This window comes from Ambystoma mexicanum, chromosome 9 (genome assembly GCF_040938575.1).
Source record: "Ambystoma mexicanum isolate Mex_15411 chromosome 9, UKY_AmexF1_1, whole genome shotgun sequence".
Lineage (NCBI taxonomy): Eukaryota > Metazoa > Chordata > Amphibia > Caudata > Ambystomatidae > Ambystoma > Ambystoma mexicanum.
In genome coordinates, this window is record NC_090931.1 from 1,169,463,149 (window position 1) to 1,169,485,612 (window position 22,464).

At 44.6% G+C, this 22,464-nt stretch overlaps 1 long non-coding RNA gene across 1 annotated transcript; it reads left to right on the forward strand.

The window, feature by feature from the left end:
• The first annotated feature begins 10,535 nt into the window (after positions 1-10,535).
• Positions 10,536-18,251, forward strand: LOC138488999 (uncharacterized). Its single transcript, XR_011274742.1, has 2 exons — positions 10,536-11,810; positions 15,222-18,251. It is a non-coding gene; the product is annotated as an uncharacterized lncRNA (long non-coding RNA).
• The last annotated feature ends 4,213 nt before the right edge of the window (positions 18,252-22,464 follow it).

The window sequence follows — 22,464 nt, forward strand, 5'->3', positions numbered from 1 at the left end:
TTCACACTACTCCTCTCTCCTGGTCTGACCACTTACCCCTGTCTGTCCCACCTGGATCTCAATTTCTACCTAGCCCCTTTGGCCCATCTAATCTCTTACTTCTCTCCTCATTTCTAGTGCTATGCAGATGACATGCAGCTCCCCTTCAAGCTTCCCTCTCCTTCCTCCACCTCCTCCTCTCTCATCCCTGTCTGACTGCCATTCAGTCTTGGTGTGCTGCCAATGATCACTGCCTTAAAGTCAGTTAGACTGAGATCCTTTCCATTGGGACCCCAGGTCCCTCCTTCCCTCTCTCCCTCTGGCTGCTCACTAGGGGCCCCTGACTTCTTTCTCCTCCGAGGCTAAAAACCTTGGGGTCACCTTTGATTCCTCTCTCTCCTTCTCTCCTCATATCACAGACCTTGCCAAGAAGGCCCACTATCATCAGCACTTCCACAAAGGTATTCTCCCTTTCTTTCCCTTCCCTCAAAAACTCAATGTGTCCAGAGCTCTGGTCCTTTCTATGCTTGACTACTGTAACATCCTCTTCCTCAATCTTCCTTCATCCTCCCTGTGTGCCCTTCAACTAATCCAGAATATGACTGCAAGATTTATTGTTGGCCTTAAGCCCAGGGACCACATCTCTCCAGCACTAATTTCCCTCCACTGGCTCCCGGTTGCAGCTAGGATCAAATTCAAGACCCTCTGCATCATCCACAAGGCGTTCAGGGGCCTGGAACTGAGCTTCATCCAACTCTTGCTCTCTAAACACCTCCATGCCAGAGCCCTTCGGTCTGCTTGCTTCAACTCCAAAGAGTGGGGGGTAGATGTCTATTCTCCACAAGAGCCTCCCTCTGGAATGGTCTGCCTGCCCCTCTCAGGCTTGAGCCAGATTTCCTTATGTTCCGGAAGCTCATCAAGACCCTCCTTTTCTCCCCCTCCTTCTCTACCCACCTCTCCTGCTAACTCCTTACCACTGAGTTGAGCAGGGTCCCAGGCACCGACCCCCCAGTCCGCCCCTTGCCCTGTGCTTTAATTGCTATCCATGGCACATGCTCTTGGGCCTCCCCGTTAACCCTACACTTCACCCCTTCACCCTTCCCACCTTAGCACTTAATGCACTTAACTGCACTTCCCACTTGCCCCTTCCCTTGCATTTCGTATATGCACTTGCAGGATTTGAATGTCACAACGCCTAGTAGGACTGTTATTGTATCTTTCTCCTTTGTTTTACTCTCCTTCTTTTGTTGTCTTGTGGTGTACTTGTTGAAAAGGTGCCTTACAAATATCCAATAAATAAAATAAACAAGCAATATCCATTAACACTGCATTAAGACAGCACAAGTTTTCGTAACTGTATTGGAAGTACCACACTGACCCAAAGCCCACTGCAGAAAAGTCTCACCATATTTGTAACAGTGTACATTCCATTATCATGTTAGCATTCCTGAGATTAAACAGTATATAGAATATGCAGAGGTTATCCTGTACACCATTTTTTATAGAAATCTAGAGCATAGTTGGCACCAACATAATTCTCCTTATTCCAACCATGTGGGCAAGCATTTTCACTTCACCCTCCATCACAATATAGGTTTAGTTGCTAAATGTCAAGGGTTTTGACCCATGTTGAATCAATAGACTGGGTAGATGTGGGGATGAGCTGTCGCCGCCCATTATTCTATCCCAGAACAAACTAAATCAATAGACTGGGTAGATGTGGGGATGAGCTCTCGCCGCCCATTATTCTATCCCAGAACAAGCTAAATCAATAGACTGGGTGGATGTGGGGATGAGCTGTCGCCGCCCACATTCATGCCAGAGTCCAGGAGAACTGCGCAGTTGGCACGAGACCACTCCAAAGATACAACCTTCTTGTGGGGGTTCCACATCACCACTTTACTGTAAGGCTGCCATCAAAACAATGTTAAGCAAGGGTCCTATTCTATCAAGCAAAAGACCACTCTATTGAAATGCAGTAATTCAAGACAACTCAAAAATGGATGCAGTACCGACAAATTCCCCAAGGCGGCGCTAGCAGTCTAAACTCTGACAGGGAAACTGTATTTAGGAGTTGCAAGAGGGGCAGGGACTTCAAAGCGTGTTGGTTAATTGAAAATCTTAGCCACCTGCTGTTCCCAGAGGCCAAGAGGCTGAGAACTCTTAACACCTCAGACACTCACAACAGGAGGCAGGATATCACATGGCCCTTCTGAGTGAGAGGGAGGGGGTTTCCCCTTCAGCCTGGAGGAGAGAGACAATAGCCCCTTTCAGTTGAATGGGGTACGTTAATTTTGAGTGTTTCCTGTCAACAGCCCTCTGCCACCAAGGAGAGACATGTGATCACTGACCCACCTAGACTTCTGGAAGCGGACCCAAACACTTTGGGGAGTTGAATTGCAACAAATATATATTTTATAGAAACAGTGATAACTTATTGTAACCAAATGACAGGAATGTACAACTTTGAGAGTCTTAGTATGGAAAATGCCCTCACGATTTGAGTCCAAACTCCAATTTGTACCATGTTCTGGGGCAAAACCCTGCTAATTATGAATATTGTAGACACTGTATTTAAGCTAGAGACATGGAAAGTTACTGGGATATATGTAGAAGGGAAATGTACCTTTGTATAATTTTTGATGAAATTCCCATGTTGCAAAACCCACTAAAATCGAAAATAAGTTGCCATTTTTGAATGCAAGCTCCTAGAAACGCCAGAGTCGGGAAAGGGACTATCTTTAGTAATATATGATGTGTGTATGTGATGTCAAACAACTGTGTACCTGGGAAATATGTATTTGGATCAGGAATAGATTTGTGTGCACATTGACCAGGGGAGTGTCATTTCTGCAGGTCATAAAAATGATATCACTCTGACACACTATCCCTTCCCAAATCAGGGACCAAAGAATCTATTGACCTATCAAATCAAGAGAGGGGCAGGCTTAGTGATGCTAGCCTCTCCACCCACTTTTTAAAACACATAAAAAGAGACTGCTAGGACAGGTAGAGACATTCAATTCCATTTTCTGCGGGACGCTCTGCCGGGAGACTCCAGACTTCACATCCATCAATCTTCAGAGACCAGAAATTTACTTCAGAACTTAAAGCAAGGGCCTAAACCCACAAACTGAGAACTCTTCTCAGCAGGCCTCAGCATCCTTAAAAGCATTTGCAAACTATTCCACAGCTGGGCGAGCTGTCTGAATTCTTTTGCCAAGAACTTTTGCCAGTACCCAGAAAGCAGTGTTACATCCAGAATCCACTTGATCCGGACCGGAAAGCAGAGCAGTATCCAGAATCAGAGGCCGCTGTATCCAGAGAGGCTAGACCAGCAGAGCAGAGCTGACCCAGACCGCTGTGAGCAGAACCAGAGATCCGGATCGCTGTGAGCAGAACCGGTGCCTGATTGACCCGCCGAGCAGACAGAACCGCCGCCGGACGTGTTGACCAGATCCGTGACGAGGCCTATTTCAAATTTATATTGTGAGTACCTAGCAGAACTGTGCAGAACCAATCTCTTAGTTAAAATAATCTAATTCAAGCTATTTTAACCTAAGTAGAACTGCCTCCTAGAAATCGTGTCACCTGTCATTTTTAAAGCTGCACAACTGTCACCTGTCAATTCTGCAGCTGCAAACTGTCACCTGTCATTTTGAGTTTTACTTTAAATCCGAAAATCTACCTTTATTAAATTGTCTGTATCTCCGGAACCGTTTATCCTAGGAACGTGGTTTAACTTTAATTTTAAAGCTGTTATACTAGGCTTTCCAACGAACCTATACTTTTTCTGCAATCGCGATTTACGCACTCGCGAAATTTACCGCGATTTGGCTCAATTTCTCCACTTGTCAAAATAGCAGCTCCATTCTTTCCTTTGTTAAAATCCGTTTGCAACCTGGTAATTACTAATAGAGCATTGCTAAAGTGACCCTGAACTAATACCAACAAGCATCTCTCACTCACCCTGAATTCCTAGAGGGAATTAAAATCAGTTAGCACCTCTTCCCATCCATTGCCATCACATTTAAAAGCACTTTGGGCCTGTGTTTCAAACTTCTACCTGTTTCCTCTATGCTTGCTGGGGGTGAACTGAATTCCGTATTGTATTTGATTGTATTCCTGAAGACTGTGTGTGTTACTTCCATCTCCTTGCATTGCATATACGGGGGGGTGAATTGCCACCAGGGGAAAAGTGAACATATTATCTCTTGAGAAACCATATAAGTTTATTTTCTGTACTGCATTTATTCCACCTTGCATTTCCTTGAAACCATCAAGCATTTTCAGCTACCTCATCCTCTGTACTACTTATAAGTAACCCAAATCAGTTTACCAGTAGAATGTTATCCATTGTTGATCACTGTCATATTTTAAGTGTGATATCCAATATTAATTTATTATAAAAGTGTGATAGATATATATCTTGTTAATTTTTCAAATAAACCTTTTAATTTGCAAAACAAACCTACTTCTTGGCTCAGTGGGGTCAGGGGGATTCTAAGAGGGGGGTGTTATACAAGGGTTGTCATCCAGAGTACTGAACTGGACATAAAAATACATCAATAAGGGTTTTCCTCAGCATCCCAGACTAGGCATTGACTTAGCTGTAGTGTTGATTGAATATCGCTTAACATAAATTCCAAAACCCCAATTTGTTTTCTCTCTCCCCAAGTGTTATTGCTATTGTATTCCTGGGCACACATGACAATACCACAAGCAAACGGAGAAAGGGTTATTTACTCTTAACTCCTCTCACTCCCCCAACCCCGCCCTCATGGCAGTGGGCATCACCACCATTCTCCACATATCTACTGAGCCTGCCTTTCATGTTCTGCAACTTCTCACTGAGGTAAGGCATCCTCTGCTTTCTGGACATTGTGGAAGAAGTGAAATCTAATTCATACTCCATTGGTAAACTTGGTTATTTGCATGGAAATTAGGAACTTTACTTGCAAATAAGAAAGTAACCCGGTACACTTATCACACTCCACTGATGGTGAAACTGATAATGTTACAGGAGATCCTTTTGAAACATCAATGTTATCCATTCAGTTTTGCTCAGAATGCGTCTGCTTGCATTGTGAATAGTGCTTCAGTTTTCACTCATGTAGTGGAGTCAGGCCATCTCAGCTCTAAAAAATAAATGCACTAAAATAGCAGGCCATAGCAAATACAAGCGGCATACGAAATCTAAACTGTCAGGTTGTTTCAAAAGGAAAGGACAGATCGTATTACCTGAGGTGAATGTTTCAGATACGGTACAAGACGAAGATTCGACCAGCAGACCGGCAACTAATATGGTAGGTAATAAAGAGGCTAAGATAATTGGTACTGTTTTTTGTACCTAACATATTTGAAACTTTCTCTAAGAAACATATAGTTACCTCTGTGAAGAAATTACAAAAAGAGGAAGTCGATGTTTCCCAGGGAAGATATTGGGCCTAATTTACAAATACTTAGTATGGCACAAAGTCACTTTGTGCAAAAAAAGTACACTGTGTGCAAAAAAAGTACACTTTGCTAAGCACTGAAAACTAATTTCTGATTCATGGATTGGATTTTGCACAGGTCTTTCCCAGTGGTGTAACACAAAATGTGGGGGCCACTCTGCGATCCATGCTGAGGGGGCCCCCCCAACTCAGCAACAAATCACTGGTTGTGCCAAACTCTGGGCATAGATTATCATGCTTGCGAAATACGCACAAACGTGCTGCTGAAGGGATATGCCACACACTTCACTAGGAGAAAGATACAAATATGTGTTTTAATGCAATATACAGAACACTTTTTGAGAAAAATTGCCTAAAAAGCCAGACTGTTTGCAATTGTTCTGTAGGGTAACACCAATCCAATAGATGCAAGTCACCAACAGTGCACAGGAACATTAATACTTTGCTATTAAAAATGCCATGCCACAATGAAAACATGTCCAACTTGCTACACAATGTAGACCAGTGTAGACACGTAATATCGTTACAGTAAAGCATGCCAGGCCACATTTAGACATACCTAGACTGGTTGCGCAAAAATGTCAGTGGAAGCATTAACGCTCATCAAGAAGATAACACACATTCAAGCCTGTGGCCTCTAAAAACATGGCCAAACTCTTTAAAATCTGCAAGGAACTGGTCAATCCTGTTGCAGTCTTTACCTCTCCTGTTCCCTCCCAGGCCCTCTGTATGGCTCTGTCATCTCACTTCTCTGCTAAAACTCCTGTCCTTCATCTCCTCTTCCTCTTCCTCTCTCGGCCCCCCTTTGGCCATCTCTACCTCTCTTCCTCCTTTCTCCTCTTTCTCTCTGACAACACCTGACAAGGTTTCTAGACATGTCTGATCTATTATAGTGGCATCCAAACAGGTGCTCCCCTGCTCCTCCAAAACCATCAAGGACCATATTGACACCCTCGCTCCAGCCTTGGCTGATTTCTGTAATCATTCTTTTGCCACTGGAATGTTCCCGTTAAGCACTCACTAATGCACCCGCTCCTGAAGAAGCCATCTGCCGATCCTGCCTGCCCGGCAAACTATTGCCCAATCTCCATCACCCCGTTCCTGGGCAAACTCTTGGAAAAGCTGGCCATCTCCCAGCTTACACTCCACACAGAATCTGTTGGTTGTCTCCATGACCTTCAGTCTGGCTTCAGAGCTGCCAGAAGCACGGAAACTGCTCTCCTGAACATCTGTAAAGATCTGCTCTCTAACCTTGATTCCAGCATTCCTTCTGTTCTCATCCTCCTTGATCTTTCCTCTGCTTTCGACACGGTCAACCACGCCATCCTGATCAATCCTGATCAATCGACTCCATGAGAACCTGGGCATCACAGATCAGGCCCTTGAGTGGCTGACCTCCTTCCTCTTGGACAGCTCCTCGCAGGACCAACTTGGTCCCTTTCTCTCTGCTCCATCCTCTCACCATGGTTTTTCAACCTCTACTTGGCCCCTTTGGCCCACCTGAATTCTACCTTCTTCTCTAACTTTCAGTGTTATGCGGTTGACACTCCGCTTTCCTTCAGGCTCCCCTCAGATTCCTCTACTCTCTCGCTCATTCATGACTGTCTATTCGCGATTCAGGATTGGTGTGCCTCCAACGATCTCTGCCTTAATGTCAGTAAGATGGCGATCCTTCTCATTTGGACTCCTGACCCTGCTTTCCCTCTCTCACTATGGCTGCCTGCCTTGGGCCCTTCCTGTGTGGCAAACATCCTTGGTGTCATCTTTGAATCCACTCTCTCTTTCTCTTTCTCTCCTCACATCTAGGAAAACCCCAAGAAGTCCCACTACCAGCTGCTCTTCCTCAAAGGAACTCTTCCCTTTCTTACTTTCCCCCAGAAGCTCATGGTCTCCAGAGCCCTGGTTCTCTCTAGGCTGGACTACTGCAACAGCCTCTTTCTCAATCTGCCTTCCTCTACTCTCTACCCTCTGCAACTAATCCAGAACAGGACTGCAAGACTTATCATTGGCCTCAAGCCCAGGGATCTTATCTCTCCAGCCCTGAAATCTCTCCACTGGCTCCCAGTTGCTGCAAGGATCAAGTTCAACACCCTTTGCATTGTCCACAAGGCTTTCTGGGCCTGGGGCCGCACTACATCCAATTCTCTCTTCCAAAATATCTTCCTTCTCATCCCCTTCGCTCAGCTACCTACAACTCTGAAAGGGTTAGACACTTGTCCAGGCAGAAAGTGGGGGTATATCTCTCTCCTCTGCAGGTGCCTCCATCTGGAATAGCCTCACTGCCCCTCTCAAACTTGAGCTGGAGCACCTGAAGTTCCGGCAGCAGCTCAAAACATTCCTCTTCTCCTCTGCTTTCTCTCTCTCCCTCCCCTGCTGGCCTACCTGACCTACCTGTCTGCTGTACCGACTGGTTGCTTGGCTCCTCTCAGAGTCTCACTGAGTCCAGACTATTTCTTGATCAGTCACCCTTGCACTGCCTCTGGGCCTACCAAGCACTTAGGGGCTGTAACTGTAACCCTACAGTCCCTTGTTCACCTTGCAATACCCAGAGCCACGCTGCCCTGGCTGCACTTACTCCGAACATTGATGCCCTGTTTTTCCTCCCCTCTCCCTGGCACTTCCCCTCTCCCTTTCCCCTTGCACTTGTTCTCGCACTTGCACAATATGAATGACACAAGGCTTAGTAAGATCGTTTGTCTTGTCCTCCCTCTATCTTCCCTCCCTTTTCTTGTCGCGCCTAGAAACATGTGTATACCGGCGTGTTATAAATGACATATCATATCATTTGATCACAGATGCCCCGAAAAATATGCAATGCCACAGTAAGAAACAGCTAGACTGGCAACACCCAAATGGTAATTCACTTAGCAGGACTGCTTTATCACAAATGCCCAGTTAAAAAAAAAGTCATACCAAACTGAGGAATGACTAGACTGGCCGCACCAAAATGTCTCTCTAGCCACTAATACCACATATCATGCCTGCTTAGCCTGGACATGGACAGCATTATGATTTGTTGCACAGTCCTGCCCCCACACATCCGCTGTCCCTACCACCACTACCCCAACCTCCAAAATCAGCTCCTTGGCCCAGAATTACCTCCATGTCACTCTTCCTTGTCCCAGTGCTTACTTATGAGGCTCTTTATGAGGAAGAGTGGCACTAGGAGTAAAGAAGAGTACAGGTAGCTAAATCAGGCATTACCTCCATGTACCTCTACCTCATCCCAGTACTTGTGTATTTGGCAGAGTGCCTTATACACAAGTACTTTCTCATACACACTGGGACGAGGAAGAATAGGGCTAGGAGTAATGAGTAATCAAGACATTAAACACAAGTATTGGTGCAACGCCATTGAGTTGACTGGGATTCAGCACTCCCCCTGAAACGTTGGGCTATGTTTAATTCGACCTGGCTGACCTTTAGAGCAGTTGCAAGACAGAACAGGGCACAGATGTTAAATGGCACCTGGGTTTCGCTGTTAACAAGAGCCCAGCTAATACTAACATAAAGCATTTCATTGTTAGTACATGCTTTCAAATGCCAAATGTTTTATGCAATTGAAATCGTGATGTGTGTTTAATACTTGCATTCCAGGGGAGTGATTTGAAGGGTAGACACGGAACAGGAGACCACTCATTCTCACAGCAGTCCATAAGTGGTTGCTTTCAACCTTAAAGGAGAGAGTTAACTGCTTGTAACATTGAAGCTGCACTAGAATAGTCTCATTAAAATGAGTAAAGAAATTAGATGCCCCCAAACAAATAAGTTTGCCACTCCCCCACCGCCCATGAAGTTAGCGCCTCTCCCAAAATTTGAAGGGTTAGCCCCCCGAAATGCAGGTTTTGTTGTGCCCCTGAACGCAAGCACACACACCAATCACCATATACACACACGCACACGCAGCCATCCATACATTTAAGTGTGCATTATTTCACCATACAGGCACACCCAGGCAGCCATCCATACATTTAAGTGTGCACCCTTTCACCATACATTCACACCCAGGCAGCCACCCGTACATTTAAGTGTGCACCCTTTCACCATACACTCACACAGGCAGCCCCCTATACTTTTAAGTGTGCACCAGTTCACCATACACTCACACATGCACACATCATGGGGTTAAAGGGAACCATAATACTTAAAAATGAAATTGGGCCTCATTACAAATATGCCAGTTTGGAAACAACAGTGCTGGTAAGCTTACCGGCATATTACAGCTCTGCGGGCAGTTGCCGTCCAACCCGGCAGGTCAGACCTGTCGGGCATAATGGCACCCACCCGCAGAGTTTTCAAGGAAGCACCGGCACCATTATTAACGGTGCCGGTGCTTCCATGGTCCCCATTCCCATTGGGACTTAACATTTGCCGGCGCCTGACTTCCCGGACCGCCGGGGTTGTAATCCCCTGGTGTTACCGGGAAGTTGGGCACCAGTAAATCATTATGGGTCCGGTGGCAACCTGCCGGTTGCACCGGCACGGTTACCGCCAAACCCGTAATGAGGCCCTCTGACTTCATAAAGAATTTGTTTCCGTTAAGGACCAAACCGTAACGGAAATAATTTCTTTGTGAAGGCAGAGTGACTTCAAAAATAAACTATTTCTTTTTGAAGTCATAGGGCTCCCTCCACCCCATGACATGGAGGCCTCGAGCCTAGCGTCTTCCATTCCATGGGGAGGGCAGAGCTCTCGGACTTCAAAAAGAAATGTTCTATTTGTAGTCACTCTGCCTTCAGAAAGAAATTATTTCTGTTACAGAAATAATTTCTTTATGAATGAAGACTGAATTCAAAAAGAAAAAAAACGTTTTTTAAAAAAAAATATATATATTTGTTTTTCTCCTGTGGGGCCCCCTCCTAGGACATGTGCTGGTGGGGCCCCCGCACCACGGGGCTGCAGGGCCCCTGTTACGCCAGTGGTCTTTCCTACTTTGCACTGTGCCGGCGAACTTTGCATAATACAAAATGCCATGCGGGGATTCTAGAATGGATGGCAGCGGAGTAGCAGCTTAACTCAACTGCTCTGGACCTCTCCCTGAAGATATTTATAAAGAAATTATAAATGAGTTCTAAGAAAAAGATTGGTGAAGCTTGAAGAGGGAAAATGGAGACCAAATCCATGCCCCCGCACCCCAAGCGCCCCAGCGCACCCATGGGTGACAAATATGCTGAAACACACCCACTTCACCAACAGTGCAACTTCTATGCTACATTAGAATCAATGCTGCAATATCAGAATCTACAAACACAAAAATCCCTGTTTAAAGCCTTGCAAATGCCTATATGAACTAACATGGACTAAATGCACAGTGTAAAGCTATGTTTCAGGAAAATTACAGCTAAGTTCATTTCACTCACTGAACACTGAACACTGGCTGCGGGAGCCTTATCAACATTCCTCGCAAAACAAGTCCGACTTGCCAAGGCCGCAAATTCAAGATAAAACTACTTTCTGCAGACAGACATTTTTTAATTATCCACAAATGCGAGTAAATCACGGCAACCCAGTGTGCTTTTTTTTTCTTTCTGGGAAAGAAAGACATTTTCTCAAGGACACGCACAACATTGAAACATAATTTGTAACAAGCCAGAACCAGGTGCGAACTGCTTGTCCAGCTAAAAGTTATGGGAACAAAGTCACGTTGCAACATGATTAGGATTAGGTAATGGGGGCTGGCACAGCTAAATCAACCCACTGACGCAGGAGGTAAATATCCAATTATCAGGCTCTCTATAAGTGCTACATATGTAACCCACCACTCTGCAGCCAATAACGGGAGGAGATAGGTTTCTGGGAGCTGATCCAATTTTGTGAGGTCAGCCTGCAGTGTGATTATAAAACTTACTTGCAAGACAGCCCCGGGGGAGACGGCGCCTGAACTCACGATGCTTTTCTTTGGCTTTTTTCTCTTTTCTGTGCTTAGAAATAAAGCAGTTTGAAACATGTTGCTGCCTGCTTGGAACTCTGTTGCATTTCTGGGGGCCATATGGGAGGTGTTGGGGCCTCCCATAGCTGGTGAGGATATGGCTGCTGGCCCCCCACTGCCCTGGGGGTGGGGGGGGATCCAGCTTCTCCCCGACAAGTTGGTGCCCTCTGTGAGGCTCATTGCTCATTGTAACATGGGTAATTGAGCTCTGCCTGCGCAAGCCCTGTGATGGACTGAGCTCCCTGCCGCCGACTCAAGGAAGCTGTGAGACCCTCGCCTGCACCTGAAGACCACCGGAAAAACGCGTAACCGGCTAAAGGCTTCGGGGGCCACTTGGAAATACCCCGCTTGAGGGCAGGTGAGAGCCCTGCAGGAGAAGGGGTCCGGTGAAGCGCATTGAGGGAGTGTCCAGCAGTGGTGCAATTGCCAGTGCAGCATAGGAAAATGTAAGTAAACAAGCAACATGGGCTCTGAGGGGGGGAAATGTTTAAAGTAGAAATGTTAAAGTGTTTTTTTTTAATTTTTTTTTTTTTTTTGTTTTTAGGGAGGGATTGTAAATTGGGTGGTGGGTGATTGTACATTGTCACAAAATTCAGCGCATTGGTATTGATCGGCACGTGAATTGTAGTTGGGACTGGGGTGGTGGCAGTGGTCCCTTCTTGTGTTTTTGAGCATATTGGGTGGGGTAGTGACTCCCTACACATAGAACAGGAGTGCCGCGCTGATTGGTCTAGAACAGGAGTGCCGCGCTGATTGGTCTAGAACAGGATTGCCGCGCTGATTGGTCTGGATGGTGATTTCATGTACGGGGTCTGGATTTCCTATGAATTGACGTTATAGATCAATGAGTAGATGAGGTTCCCTGCTAATTGAGCGTTTTAGTTCAGTGAGTGGATGATGTTTTCCCGCAGGAGGTAGCTAGATTGTTCCCGAAGTGCGGAAGATAGTTGGCTGGTTAAGGTCCCCTGGTGAGGAGCGTATCATGCACTAGGCGACGCGGTGTGTGCAGTTCAATTATAAGAGTTTATTGTGGTTTACCTTGTTCCAGTTGAGACAGGAAGACAGCTGTGGGGATTGTGGGGTTTTATTTTGGGATTTTTTGTGGGGTTGGGAGAAATGGGTTATTTTTCTGTGTATGCACATTTGTCTTTTCATTTGCATTGTGTTTTTAGTTTGGTGACGTCACCTTCAGATTGATGTATAAGGACACAAAGTTTTGATGGTGAGGAGATAGTGGTGTGGTTTTGGATTTGGAGAATAGGTGACCAAGAGGCGGTGTGTGGAAGACACATGCGCAAGATTGTGGGAGTGTGCCGGAGAAGGCAATGGTTTGGTGAAGATGGATTGCACGTGGAGTGCACTGGCTAAGGTGCGGAGCCAAGAAGGCTCACAGAAGTTGAAAAAATGTTCAATTATCTTCTAACTTTTGCTCCCTGAACAGCGGACTACCGAAATTTTCGAATTGAATAGAGGTAAAATGTATCACACAATACAGAAATGACTCCCCTTCACTTGTTGTGTAGCACACAGCTTCCATGCTGAAATAAGTCAGTAAAACATAGTGTGCAAAGATTCAAAAGTACTGAAGGTAAATTAAAAAGACCATGGCTGCTCATAGGCGGCTTCTCCAGAAGCGTGCAGCAATCGCTAAGGACACACATACACAGCACTTACACGGGAATAGCTTTAAAAGCACATGTGCAGCAATCGCTAAGGACACACATACACAGCACTTACACGGGAATAGCTTTAAAAGCACATGGCTACAGTTGAACTGTGTGCACGAAGGAAAAGGAAAATGCGAGGGGTCAGCTGATGTTGAAAAAACACGAGCAGAGGGAAAAGGGGACTCACCCTTCTGAACCTCCGGGAGTGTAATATTTGATGACACAGGGGCAGAGAAAGGCAGATGAGGACAAGTAGGCACAAAATAAATTATTTAAGCATGTGATGGGAGGGGCAGTTAAAAACAGCTTCAACACACACGCACAAGAATCACAATAGCAGTGTCAACAATCACCACAATATGAACCGCCCATGTGGGGAGGATACATGGGGCAGGATGGGATCATTTCAGCAGACACCACAAGCACCAATGCAGGTACTGTCACCACTACATGTACAGACACAACAAATGACAGCACCACTACCCCAGGACTGACTAGAATAACAACACAGGGGCACTGCACAGCAGCCAGCACCCATACAGAACACTGACACAATAGCAATGGTACCGGTTACATGACTAGGTGGGGTCTTCCTGATGGGGAACAAATCTTTCAAAGGACATAGATTGACATTATACCGCTAATAGGACAGCCCAAGACAAACTTGATTTGACTGACTGTGCCACACACACTCATGCTCCGCTTCACCGACAGAGCGGGCGAGACGCGCGCCGACACACACACTCACGCACACTCAATAATGTAGAGGACAATTGCATAGGGGTGGTGATAGGTATCAAAACATTTTCTTTTCTGGGTGACAGTGGGGCGATTAGGCCATGCATTAGGGAAGAGACATTTGTGACATCATGAGCAATGTGGATATGACCACCTTATTAACAGAGAAATACATAACTTGTTAAACACCAGACATACACATGTTGAAAGTAAGGAAGATTGTTTAAGAATAATGGGGGTGCACGGTACAGAGGGGGGTGCATAATGATAGCGCATCACAAGAGAGTACATTTAGCTACATTTTGAGCACACATCTTTCAGCAAGGAGACTGGGCTCATGAATACACGATTAACACAGAACAATTAAATGAGACACACAAGGTGGAAGAAGGTGCACTTGAGGGGGGAGGACTACATTTCATTGACAGTTCACCACAGGAGGAGAGAAATAGGGGTAAAGGGTGGATGATCCATGTTCCCAACAGAATTAATTTGGCGACACAATAACAGTGCAAGTGGTACTGCCACTAGCGCTTTTGAGAATAACACTGGCACAAATGCATTAGCCAACACACATAGGGAAAGAGGTCATTGTTGCACGAACTGGAGCATAATGGTTGTATTAAAATTTGAGAGCAGATATTGGGGGGAGAAATATATATTGTTTAAATGTAACCGTAATTAGAAATATATATTGTTTAAATGTAACAGTAATTACAGTAGTGGAGTAATAAAATACTAGACTAAATGAGTAATTAACAGAGTAGGTAAGCTTTAAAAAGTGGACATGGGGTGGGATAGAGAGAATGGGAGCAAATTGGTAGCGGGTTTCATTAGAACCAGCTTAAAGTGCCTGCAGTTAGTACCAGCTTAAAGTGCCTGCAGTTCACTGCGAGGCACGCCCTGAGAAGTGTGAGAGGAGCCATAGAAAAAAAAAATAAATAAATAAATAAAAAAAAATAAGATTTTAAAACCCTGCGATTATCTTAACTAAGTAACATGGTGCACTTAATTTAGAAACACAGCCACCCTATATGACAAATTTACCACCCTGATGTTTCCCTATTTAGCTTGTCAGTGCCTGATGCCCCACGGGACAAAGGCACGCACTATAAATAACTTATAACAAAAGCACAGTAAATACAAAGATCCAAAGGCCCATTTGTACACTAGCACCCAAATTGCATATATATGATCCAAGTGTGTAATGAGTATCTTCACAAAAATTAAGTGCCTACCCATTTTCTGGGTACATTCCGAATTGTGTAATAATTTACAGTCAGACCGCCATTGAACGCCACCAGGTGGTGACAGGATGGTGCATAGGTGTACCGTTGGCTCCTCCCACTAGGACACTGAATAATGTGAGAGTAGTGCAGAGAGGTTAGGTCAAGAAAATGAAGAATATGTAAATTCTCAGGTCTCAAGCGCTTCCATTTCATTTCTCGCCAGATACAAAGGACCCAGGGCAGGCCTGAAGACAACGGACAACCAACACCCAATGGCTATGGACTACAGTGGGACATTTTCCCCTCCTGACAGACTTGGTCAGAAGTGTAAGGCGTCAAGCCCTACAAAGCGGTGGCCACCCTGGCAACGAGGGAGCAACGATCAACAGGGCCAACGCAAGAGATTTTCATGAACTACAAAATAGCACGAACACTCCCGAGTTAGGGAAACATGGCCATCCCATGGTCCAACGCACACTAGCAACTAGAATAGGGACTGACACACGCATTTCCAAAGTTTAATTGAGTTTCATATTACATTTTGTGCACCTACAGCTGTAACACTGTTTTGTTTCTTCTCTTTTCCCCGCACATGCAGGTTGTTGCGTATGTATGATGTTAGAAATGTGTAGGAAATTTCCTTAATGTTATCTTCCATTAGAAACTGTGAGGCCTACTGATTAAAACATTGTGTAGTATTCCCCACTCAATTGCCCACCCTATCAAGAACCTCAGACCCCTTAGAGCATGTTTCCCTGAAGTATATTTCCTTGCTTCCATTGAAAAAACAGCCCAAGATTTTCCCTACCCATATTGAGAAATTTTGAAAACACGAAATGTCCAGGGGGAGGTTTGATTTTGCCCTTAGTGATTGTTTAGTTCGCGGAGCTTGATGTTACTAACATGTACTAACGTATTAACGCTTTTCTTGCGATTTTCAGGCGGGCAACTTTATCATCTCATCAGCTGCAAGGACCCAGCAGCGTAAGTGGTTATGGGCACGCAAATAAGGACTTTTACCTTCACGATGGGACTATTAATGATGAACGAAATTATGGGGGTGGTACTTTGAAAATTATTTGTAATAATGAGCATTACCGCTGTATCCCCTGCTAACATTCCCTAACCTAAGCAGGAACAGTTACGTCGTCAGTGGGTAAGGAAAAGCTGCTGCTAAACTAAGGAGAGTTAAAGGCAGACACAAGGGGAGTAAAACATACACATAACACACATATCAGAAGTGACCAACAACATGCACACATGTACAAAATTGGTAGGGACACCACTGGAGAGAGCTGTCCTGACTGTTCTTTAACATATGCCGGAAGAGAATTGATTACAACAGAAATTACTACAGCAGAGCATGACGCCCATGTATGACAAGGTGCGAAGAAGATTGCAAGGGAAGACAGCAACATTGAGATTGAAAAAATAAATAAATAAATAAATAATAAAAGAAGAAAGAAAAACAAAAGGAGAGAAGAACAAATAAAATAATAAGAGACAAAAATATGATAAGTGCCTAACAGAGTGAGAGAAAAGAGCAAAGATGGTCACTGAAGAAGGACGTATACTGTTAAGGTACCAACGTTATGTTACCAGCACAACAGTGACAAGAAGTGGACAATCATGCTGGATGCAAGAAGGTTGAGAGAAGTTGCGAGATGAGAGCAGGAACATCACTGCTTATGGACTACTATTGAGCACATGCATCCAAAGGTCAAGAGAAACTACCACTGAATTGGGGAGGAGAGTGTTCATTGGAGCGCATCAGCATGCCCTTGTTGGTGATGACCAAGGAAGATGTGAAGAGTGACACATTCACCAAGGTGGAAAACAACGGAAGAAGAGAAACAGACAGAGAAGTAAAAAGAGGGGGGAATTACTTCTCGAGCGAGACAGAAGGATGAGTGGGTGAAGTACCAGCATACCAAAGAATGATCAGCAAAAAATGCATCTGAAAAGAGAAAGCAAAGAACTAGCTAGTGCTTGCATGGTGATGGATGACATCATGACTGCCTGGTTGCTTGAAGGTGATAACGGAAGGACGAGTACCGAGCACAGCACCATTGTGCAAGATAGAGATACATTGCAAGAGAACAACAGAAGAAGACATCGGAATGCAAATAAGAGACATGGTGAAAGGAAGAGCCGGACTAAGATAGCGGTGCGCAACATGGTTCCAGCAGTAATAAAGGTGGCCACTCCCTGTGATCAGAGGAAGTACGAAGGGGAGTGAGTGTGGTGGAACACAGAAGGGGAACACTCCTATATGTACTGTTGATCAACAACAATGCAGAAAATTATGGACACTTCAAGGAATTGGCAAAGATATGCAGACCGGAAGGAGGTGAATGTTGCTTGGTGGTGTGGTCGACAAAGTCGACCAGAGGGGGGACTGAAGAGGGAAAATGGAGACCAAATCCATGCCCCCGCACCCCAAGCGCCCCAGCGCACCCATGGGTGACAAATATGCTGAAACACACCCACTTCACCAACAGTGCAACTTCTATGCTACATTAGAATCAATGCTGCAATATCAGAATCTACAAACACAAAAATCCCTGTTTAAAGCCTTGCAAATGCCTATATGAACTAACATGGACTAAATGCACAGTGTAAAGCTATGTTTCAGGAAAATTACAGCTAAGTTCATTTCACTCACTGAACACTGAACACTGGCTGCGGGAGCCTTATCAACATTCCTCGCAAAACAAGTCCGACTTGCCAAGGCCGCAAATTCAAGATAAAACTACTTTCTGCAGACAGACATTTTTTAATTATCCACAAATGCGAGTAAATCACGGCAACCCAGTGTGCTTTTTTTTTCTTTCTGGGAAAGAAAGACATTTTCTCAAGGACACGCACAACATTGAAACATAATTTGTAACAAGCCAGAACCAGGTGCGAACTGCTTGTCCAGCTAAAAGTTATGGGAACAAAGTCACGTTGCAACATGATTAGGATTAGGTAATGGGGGCTGGCACAGCTAAATCAACCCACTGACGCAGGAGGTAAATATCCAATTATCAGGCTCTCTATAAGTGCTACATATGTAACCCACCACTCTGCAGCCAATAACGGGAGGAGATAGGTTTCTGGGAGCTGATCCAATTTTGTGAGGTCAGCCTGCAGTGTGATTATAAAACTTACTTGCAAGACAGCCCCGGGGGAGACGGCGCCTGAACTCACGATGCTTTTCTTTGGCTTTTTTCTCTTTTCTGTGCTTAGAAATAAAGCAGTTTGAAACATGTTGCTGCCTGCTTGGAACTCTGTTGCATTTCTGGGGGCCATATGGGAGGTGTTGGGGCCTCCCATAGCTGGTGAGGATATGGCTGCTGGCCCCCCACTGCCCTGGGGGTGGGGGGGGATCCAGCTTCTCCCCGACAAGTTGAAAACCCTGCCTCAAAGAAACCTAAGCAGGTTCCTGAGATGGAGGATACCCCCAGCCTTTCAGATGTCTACAAGACCATCCTCCTGGTGGCTCAAGATGTTTCTGAGATTAAGCTGACCATGGCTGAGCTCAATTTGAAAAACGGACAACTAGACAGCAGGGTCACAGAGCTGGAGAAATCTTCAACATCAATGAGCTCTGAAATTGCTGGTAGCTTCCAAGCCTACAAGAGCCTGAAGTCTGATTTGAAAAAAGAAAGAGATCAACGCCTGGATTTGGAGCTGAGGATTAGGGCTAGAAATATCAGATTGGTCGGTTTGGAAGACTCTGGTGATGATGAAGACCTGCCTTCCCTGGTGTTTCAGGTTTTTAGAGACTGTTTTCATTGTGATACCATCAAGAGTGAAGACGTTGATAATATCTTCAGGATTGGTAAACATCTGGGGAGCAAGGCTAGACATATTTTGGTTTCTTTTATGAACCTAAGATCAAGAGAAAGCTTGATGAGAGCGGCAAGATTGATTGGGAATGCCTCCTACAAAGGTAAATCCGTCTTTGTTTATCCTGACTATCCTAAGGAAGTCTTACTCTTGAGGAGATCTTTTAAGGGGGCCAAAGACTTGGCTAAACTGCTCTCTCTGAAGACTTTTCTCAGCAGGAATTGTGTCCTGACTATTGTGTTTCCTGATGGGGAAAAATCTACTTCTGATCCTGCTCAGGCACTAGACTGGTTGGATACGTTTAAAAGGGGTCATCCTATGCCTGTGATAGCCAGTGCATGATTTGGTCGCCCTCCGCCCTCCACCATGACTTAACTTCATTTTTGTCAATGTTTTAATTACTTTTTCCAACATTTGGATTTTACAAGATGGCGTCGTCTGGATGTGGCAGTTTGCATTTTTCAAAAAAGGGTTGGAATTCAGAGCTTATTTAATGTTCGGCATGACTTACGTCTGACTCCATTGCTACGATCTTCGTGCTGAGTGCCGCGGTCTTATTGGAGGAAGGCACCTAGCGGCGTGGTGTGCGATGTGCGGTCAGCTGATCAGCCCGCTTTCAGTTACTGGGAGGGGACGCTCGATCACTGTGGCGGTGGCCTGCTGTTGGATACAATATATGTTCGGGGCCAATCATCGGATTCGAACGGTGCCCGTGGACAGAGAGGAATGCGGGACAATGGAGTGTGGGGGTTTTCATTTATGCAGCCCTCACCGTACTCTTCGAGGGATGTCATCTTCCGGAAGGTAGAGGGTGATGTTGGGGAGCCTGCCTTCGAGGCGGGAGACATGGAGAGGCTATTATAACGCATGTGACATTGTGAATGACTACGTGTTGTGCAAGCCCATATTCTACCTTGGTCGCATCCGAGGCTCCTTCGGTACTTTCCACCTGCTTGCAGACACGTTAGTTGTTCATCTATGGATTATATTGAGACATTTATATATGTTATGTGCAGTTTCAACCCTCATGCCAGGACAGGTCCATAAGGGGTGGTTCCAAGTGCACTTATGGGTGTAAATGTATCATACCCCACATATACCGTTTTTCTCTACCAGTGTAACTACACATTGGGACGAACCGATTTTCTTTCGGTGAACAAATTTAGCATTACATCTCTTAATAATTTTTAATGCAGAAGTTACCTTGATCATTTAACACTCAGTTTGGGCGTCTTTTTGATATGGTTCTATGCATGCTTGAAATATATTCACAACGCTAGTATATGAGTGTGTATTCTGTTATGTAGGCATATAGGTGTAAACGTTTTCTTCATGATAGGTCATGTCATATTGGTCCTCTTGTTCACTTTGGTTAGGTGATTATTTATTCCCGGACATGACACCATACACCTTGGCCTTTACTTATTTATTGTACTGTTCGGTTATGTGGGTTTCATTAGGGTGGTTGTTAGAGGATGGGATGTTTGATTGGACCCTCTGGTTTTTGGTCTGGCGCTATAATTCTTTTAACACATTGGTGTTTGTCATTGGTGGTGGGGTTGGGAGTGCATTAATGCTAGTTTTTAGTTAGATTTTACTTATGCACTGTTTTTTATTTTCGTGTGTAGGGTGATGTTTCTTTGAAGTTTAATTATTGTTAGTTGACTTATTTAATATCTAAGAATGTTTTATTGGATATTGGGAGGGGTCCTGGGAATGGTTTTGAATGCGGATTCAATTGTTTTTTTAGCTGAACAGACTTCACAGTCTTATCTGTTCTTTTGGTTTGTTATTTTGTGTTTTTGGTTCATTTTTATTTTTTTATTCCTTTTCATGTTTCCTTTCATTTTCTTTTCACATTCTTTTTGCTTTAGATGTCCTTGACTTTCAGGTTATGATGACTTCTTGCGCAGGTGGTACCTCGAATGACCTGTGTGTTGTCTCTTGGAATGTGAATGGGGTCAATAATATGTTGAAGAAGAAGAAGGTTTTTCAAATGCTACAAGACATGCATACTGACATATGTTTTTTACAGGAGACCCATATTTTGAAGGATGAGATTTCTAAGTTGGAAAAGGAGTGGGTGGGAACAGCTTATGGATCCTCCTTCTCGTCAAGGTCGAGGGGAGTGGCCATTTTGTTACGTAAGAAACTGCCTGTTACAGTTTTGAAGGAATGTGCCGATAAGGATGGCAGGATGATCGCATTACTGGTGGAGATTCAAGGGGAATTATTGACCCTCTGCAATGTGTATGCTCCCACAGTGGACAATGGCTCCTTCTTTAGAATGGTTGCACAGACCCTGTTGGATTTGAATAATCCTAATATTCTGCTTGGGGGTGACTTCAATACGGTAGTTGATCCTGATCTGGATAGAAGCCAGGTCAGGCGTGTGTTACGCTGTGATTATCATCATCAGGCACTTCATTCACTTCTGGAAGAACATGATTTGAAAGATATGTGGCGACTAGAGAACCTAGACAGGAGACAATACAGTTTCTTTTCTAGTGCGCATGGTGTGTTCTCGAGGTTGGACATGATGTTTACTGGTGGGAATGTTTCAGAGAATGTTGTCTCAAGTGGTATTGGTAACATTTTGTTGAGTGATCATGCCCCTGTTGAGATGAAGTTGAGACATAAGTTTCAGTGTAAAAGAAGTTTCTCATGGAAGATGAACACGTCTATCCTGTTAGATGATGATATTTTGGAATGGATTGTTTCAGAGGCGAATTATTTTGTTATGGAGAATCGCACAGAGGAGATCACTGTTGAGAACACGTGGGAAGCCTTTAAATGCTGTATGCGTGGTGTCTGTTTAGGGCTGTCGTGTGGTAAACGGAAAAAGGAGGAGTGGAAGAGGCGGGATTTAGATCTACGTATTAGTAAGATCTCCAGGGATCTGATGCTTGATCCGACTAATTCTGTTTCTTTAGCAACCTTGAAGAAACTTAAAAAAGAAATGGAGGACTTCTTGACGATGAGGGCTGAACGAGGCCTGTTCTATTCTAAATGTACATATTTTGAGAAGGGCGAGCGATGTGACAGATGGTTGGCATACAGGTTGAAGAAAAAGATTTCGGAGTCTGCAATTAGGTCTATTATTGACAAGGATGGCAGAATTACATTCGATCCACATAAAATTAACTTGACATTTCGTGACTACTATGAGAATTTGTATAGCAATGAGGCGGGTATTACCGGTGAGGGTGAGAACTTTTTTGGTAATTTACCGATGCCGAAGATCTTAGATAACGATCAGGAACTACTTGGTGTTGAGATTACGGTGGACGAGATCAGAGGGGCGATTTCTGCGCTGAATACAGGCAAATCCCCGGGTCCTGATGGCCTCCCCTGTGAGTTTTATAGGATTCTCCCAAACTCAGCCCTGGAGCTCTTGAGAGATGTGTTTGTTTCTAGCAAACAGACTGGGGCGCTACCTAAAAGTACAAGTCATGCGTCTATTTCGGTATTTTTGAAAAAAGGTAGAGACCGTAATCTCCCGGCCAGTTACCGTCCGATAAGTCTAATCAATACAGATAATAAGATTCTTGCTAAGGTCCTAGCTATGCGCCTGGTGCACTTATTGCCTACTTTAATCGGGGAGGAACAATCGGGTTTCATGAAAAATAGAC